The 12,301-nt window shown below is 37.3% G+C and overlaps 1 long non-coding RNA gene across 1 annotated transcript; it reads left to right on the top strand.

Moving 5' to 3' along the window:
* Positions 1 to 4,264: 4,264 nt before the first annotated feature.
* Positions 4,265 to 8,684, top strand: LOC144955912 (uncharacterized). Its single transcript, XR_013641847.1, has 2 exons — positions 4,265 to 4,529; positions 8,453 to 8,684. It is a non-coding gene; the product is annotated as an uncharacterized LOC144955912 (long non-coding RNA).
* The last annotated feature ends 3,617 nt before the right edge of the window (positions 8,685 to 12,301 follow it).

The following is a 12,301-nucleotide window of genomic DNA, read 5'->3' on the forward strand; positions in this document are numbered from 1 at the left end:
TTACGTCTTCTGACTTTATTCCATGGTGGATAGAAAAGTTGAATCCACCCCTCTCCCTCTCTTACCCCCTCCCCCCTCTCCCTCCCTTACCCCCTCCCTCTCTTCTCTCCCTCTCTTCCCCCCCCCCCTCTCCTCTCTCCCTCTCTTACCCACCCCCCCCATCTTTTTTTTATTAACTGATGTAGTCTTCAGTATGGCGTTAGTGACTCGGCGGTAGGGTGTTTCGTCCTGTCATGAAGGTCAAGCGATGCTAAACGTGGTCAGTTAACGGCTGGGTGACAATTATCGAAGGAGATTCTGGTCCCGATTTTGTGTCCTTGGGTAAGGAGGCACGTTAGACACTTACCCTCACTCGACTCGCTTGTGAATGAGTATTACTGGCTATAGGCGATGACGAGTATTGTAAGAGTGCTAGTACACAAAAATGCTAGCAGACGTCATGTACTGTATGAAATGGAAATATGATTCCATAATATGGCTTACTGAGGGAAAAAAATGAAACCTTGTGAGGCCCGTTGGTCATGGCATATCCGTGGAATTGCGCTATACAAATGCTCATGTTTGCTTTATTTTTCGTTTAACCTTATTCGGAGCAAAGGCAGTGCCACCAAATATATGAGGGGCAGGGGATGGGAAAAGAGAGAGAGGGAAAGAGAGAGAGAGAGAGAGAGAGAGTGAGAGAGAGAGTGAGAGAGAGAGTGAGAGAGGGAGAGAAGAGGGGGGGGGGTGGAGAATAAAAAAAGTAATCATTCAGAGCCATTTGACCCATGGAGCTGGACCTTATCCCTATTTCTATAGCGTGAAACGGACAATAGCAATGTCTTGCTATCCTGTTGACTGGACTCTAATCTATGCCAAGTACTTTTGGCCAGATCTAACAGACCCAGCTACCCATTCACTACTGTGGGGGGGGGGGGGGGAGGTCAGAAAAAAATCTCGAATGCACCAGGGAACGATCACGGTCCCAATGCGCGTGAAGCGAGTACACTACCAACTGAGCTATCAGGACCCCCATGGGGGGGGGGGGGGGGGTTAATGAGTAAGATAAGTTTTATTACGCATTGGGAAAACGCTAATCTTCGCACCGCCACTGTTTCATTAATCTGACAGAACAGACTGTGTAGGCTTGTTATGATAAAAGATCAATGGTGTTTTCAAACGGTAATGACACCCTTATCATCATATCATCCAGATAAGTAAGTGTCAATATTATTGTTATTTTATTTATTAAGAAACAGTACAGGAATCGACCGATTCTAACACGGTCTCGTAGTAGTAGTATCGAATGGCTACACCTCTATTTTGAATCTTTTAATCCATTCTTCAAATTCTTTTCCTGCCTTATAGGCTGTCTCGTAGCCTCCTGATAGGCTTGTCACTGGGCAGTGGATGACGATGTGGTCCATTGTCTCAGGGCCTCCTTGGCAATGACGGCATGCATCTGATTCTCTCAGATTCCATCTATGCATGTTAGCTGCGGTTCTGCCATGTCCTGTCAAAATGCGGTTGGAGGTGACCCAGCATTTTTGGCTATTGCAGAGAAAGCCAGGTGTTCTTTCTGTTGGGTCGGGTATGATGTCGCCTCCCCTGGGGCTGTCTTGGTTCCACATCGACATCCATTCCTCTTTCACGTTGAAATGTCTTGAAGTTTTAAAAGGTTTCCTTGATTTCAGTCTTGACGTTGTTGGGGCTTCTTCTAGGACCTCCTTCAATGGGACCCTATCAGTGACCTCCTCAATTTTGGCATGCATTCTTTGGTTTAATTCTTGTCTTCTGATATCAGGCGGTGCTATGCCACTTAGCGTTGGGAGCCATTGGGTTGGGGTTGACTTGAGGCATCCTGTTATGATCCTCATTGATTCTCTTAGCTCGACATCAATCAATTTGGCATGTGGGCTCCTCATCCAGACTGGAGCGCAGTATTCTCCCACGCTATAGCAAAGTGCCAAAGCAGATGTTCTAAGTACTTGTTGTGAGGCTCCCCAATTAGTACTTGCCAGTTTCTTCAGGATACAGTTTCTTTTTTTTTTTGAGATCTTGTTTGCGTTTCCTTCGATATATTTGTGGTAGTTTAATTGTCTGTCCAACGTGACACCTAGGTATTTTGGGTTGTGGTCTGAGGGCAGTCTGGCATTTCCAGCTATGATGTTGATTTCTTTGTTGGCCTCTCTGTTGTTGAGATGAAATGTGGTAGATACTGATTTTGAGGTATTCATTCTGAGATACCATTTGTCAAAAAAGATTTTTAGTTGTGTCGTGTCTTCACTGAAAGCTTTTTTAATTTATTTCCAGTTGTTTGATTAGTAGGCCAACGCAAAGTCATCCGCATAGCCAAGTTTTAGTGATTGGCTGCTTGGCATGTCGCTGATATATACGTTGAAAAGTGTTGGTGCTAATACTGAGCCTTGTGGGACTCCATTTTTTATCTTTCTTGTTTTGCTTTTGTCTCCCCCCCAGCATAACATGGAATTGTCTTGTGCCAATCATGGTTGATAGCAGCTTCAGAGTCTTTTTGTAAGGAATAATTTTTGCCAGCTTTAACATTAATCCACAGGTCCAGACGGTGTCATAACCAGCTGATAGGTCAATCAGGACTGCACCTGTCTTCTTTTTTTTTGTTCAAAGCCTGACTCAATGCAGGAGGTCAAGGCGAGGACCTGTTCTGTCGTTCCTCTTTGTGGTCGGAAGCCTGCCTGTTGGGGCGGTATATGTGGGTCAATGTATGGGGTGATTCGTTCCTATGATTCTTTCTAAGAGTTTGTATAAGCAACATAGGAGGGATATTGGTCTGGAACTGGATGGTTCAGTGGGTGGTTTGCCTGGTTTTAGAATAGCAATTACTTTTGCATGCTTCCATGTTTGTGGGCATGTTCCCTTTTCCAAGATGTCTGTCATGGCATTTGCCAGCCAGTTAATTGCTTTGGTCCAAAGTGGGTGATCATATCGGGGTAGATTCCATCTTTTCCTGCAGCCTTACCATTTTTTATTTTCTATATTGATTCAATCATTTCTTCTGATGTTATTGGGGCTTCACTGTGAGAAACATGCCTTGTTCAGGTAAAGTTTTAAGAGTGCTCTGATATTCTTTTCTTATTCCTTTTTCAAATTGCTGATTTGGTGTATGATATCCTCTTTGCTTGATTTCTTTTGCGATTTCATCAGCAGTAATTTGTGATGTTGTTTTTGTATGGTGAGATTCAGGATTTAGCTTTTTGATGGTTTGCCATGCATGACGACTGGATCGACTGAGGTCAAGGTTTTCCACTACTTCGATCCATCTTTCTTTTCGGTTTTCATGCAGTGAATTTAGAAGTTCATCTGCTATCCGTTGGTCATTTGTCTCTTCATATTCTTTCAGTAGTTGTTTGCTCTGTTCATTCCAACATGGAATGTACTGCTTACGGAAGCCTCTTGGGATGGTCTTCTTTGCCGCGGAGAGAACAAGTTTGTTAAATCTGCCAATGTTTTCGGCTTTAGCTTCAATCCTTAAGCAGGTTTTGTCAATTGTTTGGCCAAAAGCTTTCCAGTCTGCTTTTCTGAAATTCCATCTTGGTTGTGGCAAGGTGTTCATCATTGGAATCTGAATTCCAGTTCTTATGAGGACTGGGCGGTGTTGGGTGTGAGGGAAGTCTCCCAGGATTTCTCTCGTTGTTGGGAGTGGATTACCATTCACATTTTTTGTAACAAACACAAGATCTGGACGGTCTCGTAAGAAACCAAAAAAAAAAAAAAAAACGTACTAGAATTCAAGTTGAGAATTTAGGGAGCATGCACCGAAGTAAGATAAAGATCTGAACAAGTGTATGTTATACGATACTAGACAAAGCAAGAATGGAAAATACAAGAACAAAATCCCAACCCTCATTTTTGGAGATGTGTTTTTTTCTTCTTCCATATTTCTTTCTTGGTATCGTATAACTGGATGGGTTCGAAGTCTTTAAAAACGCATAGCCCTACATTTACGTCATAATACTATTTAGACAACTCTTTATTTCACTTTCTTTTGGCTATCGTCGTCTTTTAATGTGACGTATAATTTAGGGAATGTCAAGCTATGAGTTAACGAAGGCTGCACTTCCTATCGCTCGAATCGTTTGCTCGCTATTCGTGTCCGTGTCTGCTGAAGATGCGTTCGATTGATTTTCGGGGCAGACCGTTAGAGTTTAGTTCGAGCAAATGGTAACGAATAACGCAACTGAAGCAAGTAACAAAGAGATGAGTGACTCAATGGCGACCCATCGATATAATAATATTCATTACTACATCACTGAAATTTGTATAAAAGGCCTGCCACACAATTCCGCCGACAGCTTGTGTGTTTCCTGAAGCAAAGTGAAATCCGATAAATAGCTTGACCATTTAATTGCTGTTCAGGTTTTCCGTTGAGAGAATCCACATTGACCATGAAGAAGACGTGTTGTCTGTTACTCTTGTTGGTTTTGACCACATCCCTTGCGTGCTGGACAAACGGGGAGTCCAATGGACCTGAGACGGAACCACCAGCTACGGATGGGGAATCATCCGAAATGGTAAGTAGAGTTGCAATTTTAAAAAATAGTTCCCTTTCTTCTTCTTCTTCTTCTTCTTCTTCTCTTCTTCTCTTCTTCTTCTTCTTCTTCTTCTTTTCTTCTTCTTCTTCTTCTTCTTCTTCTTCTTCTTCTTCTTCTTCTTCTTCTTCTTCTTCTTCTTCTTCTTCTTCTTCTTCTTCTTCTTCTTCTTCTTCTTCTTCTTCTTCTTCTTCTTCTTCTATTGTGAACAGGCACTCGTTTAATTTAAATGTTATGCTAATGTACTGTGGAAATAAACATAGAACGAGATGAATCTTTTGGGCCATTAACTATCAAAATCGGTCCGATAAAAAAGTCTGTAGGTGAGCGCAAATGAATCTGGCAACATGGCAGCCAGATGGCGATTCCCAACTTCAAATGACCCATCATTATAAATAATCAGTTGAGTCAACGGGTGATAGATTTACCCTTTATTTAAGAAAGGTTTGCAATTTACTCTTAATACATAGTGTTTGAAAATACTTTAGTAATGGTCTAATCTTATTGTCCTATGTTACAAATCGTTTAACACTTCTCAACATGACATTTTTTTATGACATAAACAAACCCAAACACTTACGCACATATACCCCCCCCCCCCAACACACACACTCACCTATTAATGCTATGCTATTAAGTAAATATAGCATCTACCCACCAGTTTAAACGTACAAACGCAAAAAAACTTTGTGTAACCCGAGGCTAAAATGATAATGAGACAAGAATCTTAGGAATACTATGCGAATGTAATGTCAAGTATTGATAGCATGATATGCGTGTACTTCAAACTTTAAATTCTTGTTAGCGAGCATCGCCGCCGCGAAGTTTTTATTCTCTGTTGTCTTCTGGCACTTTCCTATTCACTTCATTTCTTGTTATTAGTCTTGTTAGAAAGAATTATAGAGTCGTAATCACCCAACTGAAATTAGAAGCTGCGAAAAACCACAATGCCACAACAAATTTAAGTTATAACATTTCAAATTAACATAGAATTATGAGCAAGAGAATATTTACCGACTTGACATGGCTTGATCTCGAGATGAATAAAACTCTTTTGCAACTGACGAAGTTTTCTATGTATTTCAGTCTCGGGTGAACGATTGTAGCTTTATTGATATATTTATATTGTAAAATTGTTTAATGAATGAACTCTATGTAATGTCAGAAAATAATAAGATTTGTATGTAATTTGAATAATGCTAATCAAATTGACAAATACGCAAAATTTAGATAAAGGTTTACATTTTAAAAATATGAATTTAATTTAAAATGTTAAATGTACCTTTGTTTATATATATATATATATATATATATATATATATATATATATATATATATATATATATATATAATAATAATAATAATAATGATAATAATAAACCTTTATACAGCGCTCATTCTCGTGTAAAACACAAGCTCTGGGCACTTTACAATATAAATTATCAATTTTAAGTGAAAAAAAAAATTCATAGCCAAATCAAGGATTCATAGAGTCAATAAAAACAGATACAGTAAAAATGTGTCTTGAGATTCTTTTTAAAGGTAGGTAAAGACTTACACTCCCTCAGACCACGTGGTAGTTCATTCCAAATCTTGGGGCCGAAACAAGCAAACGATCTTTCACCAAATTTTGTTCTTGATCTTTTTTCCAAAATTTTCGTTTGGTCATTACATGATCTTAAAGTGTAGTTTTCAAATTTACACATGACCACGTGATGCCGGTGCTATACCAGTCAAACATTTATAAACAAGACACGCTGCTTTGTAATATATGCGCTTTTTAATGGGCAACTAGTGGAGAGAGGCCAACAAAGGGGTTGCATGATCAAATTATTTTTTGCCAAAAACTAATCTTGCTGCACTGTTTTGCTGTAGTTGTAATTGTTTAATAGAAGCCTGAGGCAAGTTGACAAGCAGGGAGTTACAATAATCTAGTTTCGAAAAAATGAGGGAAACAACCAATGTTTTACATGTTCCAATTGCAATATATTGACGGATCGAACTGATTTTCTTCAATTGAAAGTATAAAGATTTACAGAGAGCAGAAATGTGAGCTGACATTTTCATTTCTGAATCAAAATAGACACCCAAAGTTTTCACAGTCTTTGAAACTTTGATCTTTTCACCCCCAATCAACACCTCAAGACCATCATTCACCTTCAACTGCCCTCTATTTCCCATAATCATCACTTCTGTTTTTGACTCATTCATTTTCAACTTGTCTGCATCCATCCACTCTTTTACATCCGTCACACATTCTTCCACACGTTTCACAATATTTTCGAGATTTCTAGTTTTATCATTAGCATAAAGTTGCGTATCATCTGCATAGAGACGATAGCGCATCCCATGACCAGTGATGACATTAGATAATGGAGAAGTATACAAAACGGAAAGAATTGGACCCACAACAGAGCCTTGGGGAACACCAAAAGACAATGTATGTTGACGAGAAAGTTTATCTAAAATCATAACCTGTTGCTTTCCGCCATCTAAATAAGATTCAAACCACTGCAAGACAGTCCCATACAAGCCAAAAGTTATATTAAGTCGTTTAATGAGAATACCGTGATCAATAGTATCAAACGCCGCCGAAAGGTCTAACAATGTCAGAAGAGAAACAGAACCTTTATCTAAAACATCAAGCAAATCACTCGCAACACAGCACAGAGCAGTTTCTGTGCTGTGGTAAGAACGATACGCTGACTGAAATTTTTCCCATAGATTGTTTTCATGGAGATATATATTTATTTAATATATACACACACGCACACACACACACACACACACACACACTATTTGTTTTTACAGCTCACAGGTTTATTATTTTAATTTACAAAATAAAGGGAGATAACACATTATGTGTCTGGTGCAGACGACGGTCTAATGACATCAGCGATTGTATGCCTAACCCTCGAAATTTGCGGAGAAATAAAGGCTATTACGAATATGCACTCGTCTATTTCAATTACTTTACTACTGTATTGTGAAAATCAACATAGATCGAGACGAATCTTTTTAGCCATCAACTTTGATCGGTCCGGTTACGGCGACCAAATTTTGAGTTTTTATATATTTTTTTTTTTTTTTTGGGTGGGGGGTGTTCTCGAGGCCAATGATCAACTTCAGGACTCACGATCACGCCCTAGCACATATTCTAAATAATCAGTTGAATCCACGGGCAATAGAATTGCCCTCAATTTAAGAAAGGTTGGTAAGTTACTTGTATATCAATCTGTGAAAAATGGTTTTATACTTTTTAGATTTGATAGTAATTCTGTGCTTTATGATAAAAACTTAAGATTGGCTGTAAGGAATAATGTTGATCTTGAATCCTATTTTTAATGAATAAATTATAACTTCAATTTGGCCCATATTTTCGAAGTAATCTATCTTCAGTTGTGTGATTACTTCTCACTAAATTCTCTCTAATAAACTATGAACTTTAAAGTTTACACTTAGTTTTGTGTATTTGTACAAATACACAAAACCATCAAATACTATCAAATGCTATGTTTAACGAATACCCATTAAAAATGCGAATTTCTTCTCGCGACATAAAATAGTTGAACCTTTATAAAGCGCAATATCCACTAAACGTGCTCAAAGCAGCACGTAACATGTGAAACGAGACATGACGCCTTTTAGGCGATATTACAATTTTTTTCCGACATAAACAACGCTGTTAACGGCCATGTATTCATTTTACACCCGAGTACGGTGAGAGAATGTGAGTAAAGAGCCTTTTCCAAGGAGTCAACTATATGCCGAGTGAGGCTCAAACCCAGGACCTTCGGAACAAAAAACGAGTGTCATACCACTAGACCATATAGCCGCACATTATCATTGTCATTGTTAACTCGTGCGATATCATTATCATACATTTTTACCTTCTATCTCCACAGGGAATCGACGCTATCAGTGAGGATGTATTTCAATGTACACCAGGAGAATGGGGTTGTTAATGAAATATGGACGTCAAGACAAATACAGAGAAACATGAAATGTATAAGGACACAGACCAAATCAAAACACCATTGTCAATCTTTATCAAATTTAACATCGTATATTATTGTTTTTTCAGATAACATCTGCTAATTAACTCAAATAAAGTTACAATACGTATAATACAATAAAGTGTTTGATTAACTTCTTTTCTATTATTTCATTATTATTATTATTATTAATAAAAAAAGGAGCAGCTCCATAACCAGAGCAGCGCTTTATATTATGAATAATTTAATGTTAACACTGTGAAATAGTTAAAACTGTCACTATAGATTGGAAATTGAAAAGATTGCAAAACAAATAAATTAATAAATTAATATTTGCATTATTTGAACGTAACAATGCGAAATAATTATATAAAATGATTATTGCTTGTTGTTATAAAGCCTAATACTGGACGGCAAAATGATTTTCGGTGTCTCTCTGTTTTTGTTGAAATAGAGAAAGGGCGACCATTCCTTCATGACGTAATAACTGATGGTCTTAGTGGAGGATTTTGGTCATTTAATATTTTAGTTATTTTACTAATACAAAATTTCTCGTATAAAAGATCTACATCGTAAAAATCATTTATATAGCATTTATTGGATTTTTGGAAATATTTGAATATATTTTGTTCCTTTCCACTGATAAGCAATTGCCTCCCCAAGCTGTTTTACAAAATGACAAGACACTTTCGATTACTGCTTTATAAAATAATGTGCAGAGGTTTTTATCTATTCTAAACTGAGAAAGTTTTGATAAAATAAGTACGTCTGCACATCTTATGCCTAATAATTTTCAAGTGTTTATCCCACTTGAGCCTGTCATCAATCGTTACACCAAGGTATTTGTAGTGAGGAGCTCGCTGGACGAATTGGTACTTTAACTTTAACGGTCTATCGGTTTCTTCACTCTCCTAAAGTCAATCACTATCTCCTTTGTCTTGCTTATGTTAAGCTCTAGGTGGTGGGCATCACACCAAGACAAATCTATAAATTTCTTGTCTATAAACCACTTCGTTGCATTTGTTATGAGGCCCTGAAGAGCGGTGTCATCTGCAAACTTTATTAAAGGTACACTCAGGTTTTGACTTCTACAGTCATTTGTGTATATCGTGAATACTACAAGGGACAATACAAAACCTTGAGGAGCACCAGTATTTGTAGTTATACAGGAAGCTATCTTTTGTCCAAATTGAACATACTGTGCTTTCTCCGTAAGAAATTCGAGCACCCAAGCAATTATATACTTGTTTAAATTCAGAATAGTCAATTTTTGGACAACCAACTGAGGTTGCATTGTATAGAACGCTGAAGAAAAATCTGCAAAAAGCAATCTGCAATAGCTCTTAGCGTTATCTAGGTGCCTGTAGATGTTGTTTGTAAACAGCAGAATAGCATCCTCTACGCCACGTCCTGGTTTGTAAGCAAATTGATAACTATCACTCAATGGCACAAACTGGTTTCTAATTTTAACAAGAACAAGTTTTCTAAAGATTTCATGACTATTGAAGTCGTGCAACAGGTATGAGATCGTTCATTGATTCAATATTTTCTTTTTTTTCGAACAGGAATAATTTTTGAAGTTTTCCAAATTTCAGGGACCGAAACGCATTGGTGGGACATGTTAAAATATGTGTATAAAAGGGGGAAAGCTGATGGGCACATTCTTTTAATAATTTTCCTTTCAATCCATCCGGCCCAGCAGCCTTCCTCTCATTTAGTTTCGAAAATACAAATCTCGTTTCTTCTTCACTGTCCTAAATAGTCATTTCATCTTCCAAAGCCCTGTCTAATTTATGTTTTACATTTTCCATATCAAATTTCTTTGCTGTGTCAAAACGTGAATAAAATTTATTTAGAGTTTCAATTTCGATATCTTCTGGTATAATCATGGGCTTTGGATTATAGTTAACGGCAGTTTTAAGCCCCCACGTGTCCTTTATATCTCTTTTTGTTTTGTTTTAAGATCTTTTTTGTTTCCACTAATAAAGAGAGTTTTCTTTTGGTTCAATAAAAGTTTTAGATCTTTTGTTATCCAAGGCTTGTTGTTAGGATAGCATCTTATTTCTTTTTTTACAACACACTAGCTGTTTACAGAATTTTAAATACACTCACACAGTCATTCAGCTCATCCACACTATCACATGATTCGATAAAAACATTCCAGTCAGTGCATTCAAAGCAACCCCGCAAATCTTCACACACACACACACACTCTTCCGTTCCAGATCTGTACATTTTTCTTTACTGGTTTTACACGTTTAAAATAGATGGGGAGTAGCAAGAGCATGCAGTGGTCAGATAAAACAAAAATAAATTCACGGGGTAGATAATATGGTTGTCACTGGTTTTATGACATTAAAATATAAAGATATTTAAGTATTTAAATTATTAAACAAGTCTGCTGATTAAATTAAATTATAACTTTATTTTAAAAGATGAAGAAAATGAAAGGTTTGACAACCAAAAGGTACCTATTCAGTAACATATAAGGACAATACAATAAGTACAAACAAATCTTGTCTTGTTGTCGTCCCGGGTTTGCTCCTCTGTAATCTTGAAACAGCGTTGTTCTGATTTTTCGTGAAGATATGTAGATACTTCTTCACTCTGAAACGATCACGGCCCAACAAATATTGAGAACAACCGTGCTTCTCAAATTTGGTTTACGTACAAGACTTAACACTATCCTTTTGCATCTGGATAGAGATTAAACCGACTCAATTGTTAACGGGCACCTTTTTACTATCACACTCTTTTATTGAGATGTGATATTACGACATATGTCGCTTTTTCATTCGTCACCGACCGACCAGCTTTGATAATTTTATAACACAGTGTTTCGTCTCCTGTGCTATATTTGGTTTATTCTGAACCGGGCTGTATAACACAGTTTCGACCTTCTCTGTGTTATATTTATTGGGACATATAGTAACAGATTTCCCTTCTCTGTGCTATTATCTTATCTATTTTGTTGTTGTTGATCAGACTGATATTGCATAAATCTGCCTTCTTTATGCAATGTTTTTGGTCACCCGTTACGGACTTACGGACGTACAGTAACCTGCACTATGCCTTGATTATTATTTTCTCATCAAAACCAGATTCAAAAACTGTGTGACCCAATGTAAAACTTTCCCCGGATGCTGACATTGGATCGGACCATGTTCCCATCATGGTGAAAATAAAAGTTAAATTAAAAATTCCCAAACAGAAAGGGAACGAACACATAAAGTACGACCTAGCTGAACTTAGAAACGAGGAGCTAAGAGCGAAATATGCTGTAGAAGTAGAAAATACGTATTATGGTCTTATGGAAGAACAAGAAGACACAAATAGAGAAACAGAAGAAACGTATAAGAGTAGAATTGATTAACAATGGTCCTCTCTTAAAGGTGCAATAACAATTACAAACGAGAAAATGCTAAACAAAAAATCTAAAGGGAAAGAAAGAATGGATGAAGAATGAGAAATTTTTAAATTTTGAAGAACGGAAAAATTCAAAGGGCAAACCCCTAGGTACAATTAAAACCCGGACAAATCAGTTAAAAAAAAAGTGTCCTCAAGGCTTTAAAAAAGACTGGGGTTGAAAGGGGAAAAAATGCCACCGTATTTAAAAAAGCTATCACAAGAGAGGGAAACCCCGGACCAATGTTTTCTGAAATCAAGAAATTTTACATATTTTAAAAAAAATTTAATCTGGCGGGGCATCAAAAAATTATTTAAAGGGACTCCTCTTTGGGTGGGAAAAAAAATGCCCAA

This window comes from Berghia stephanieae, chromosome 10 (assembly GCF_034508935.2).
Source record: "Berghia stephanieae isolate SIO BIC M18660-M18661 chromosome 10, UCSD_Bste_1.3, whole genome shotgun sequence".
NCBI lineage: Eukaryota > Metazoa > Mollusca > Gastropoda > Nudibranchia > Aeolidiidae > Berghia > Berghia stephanieae.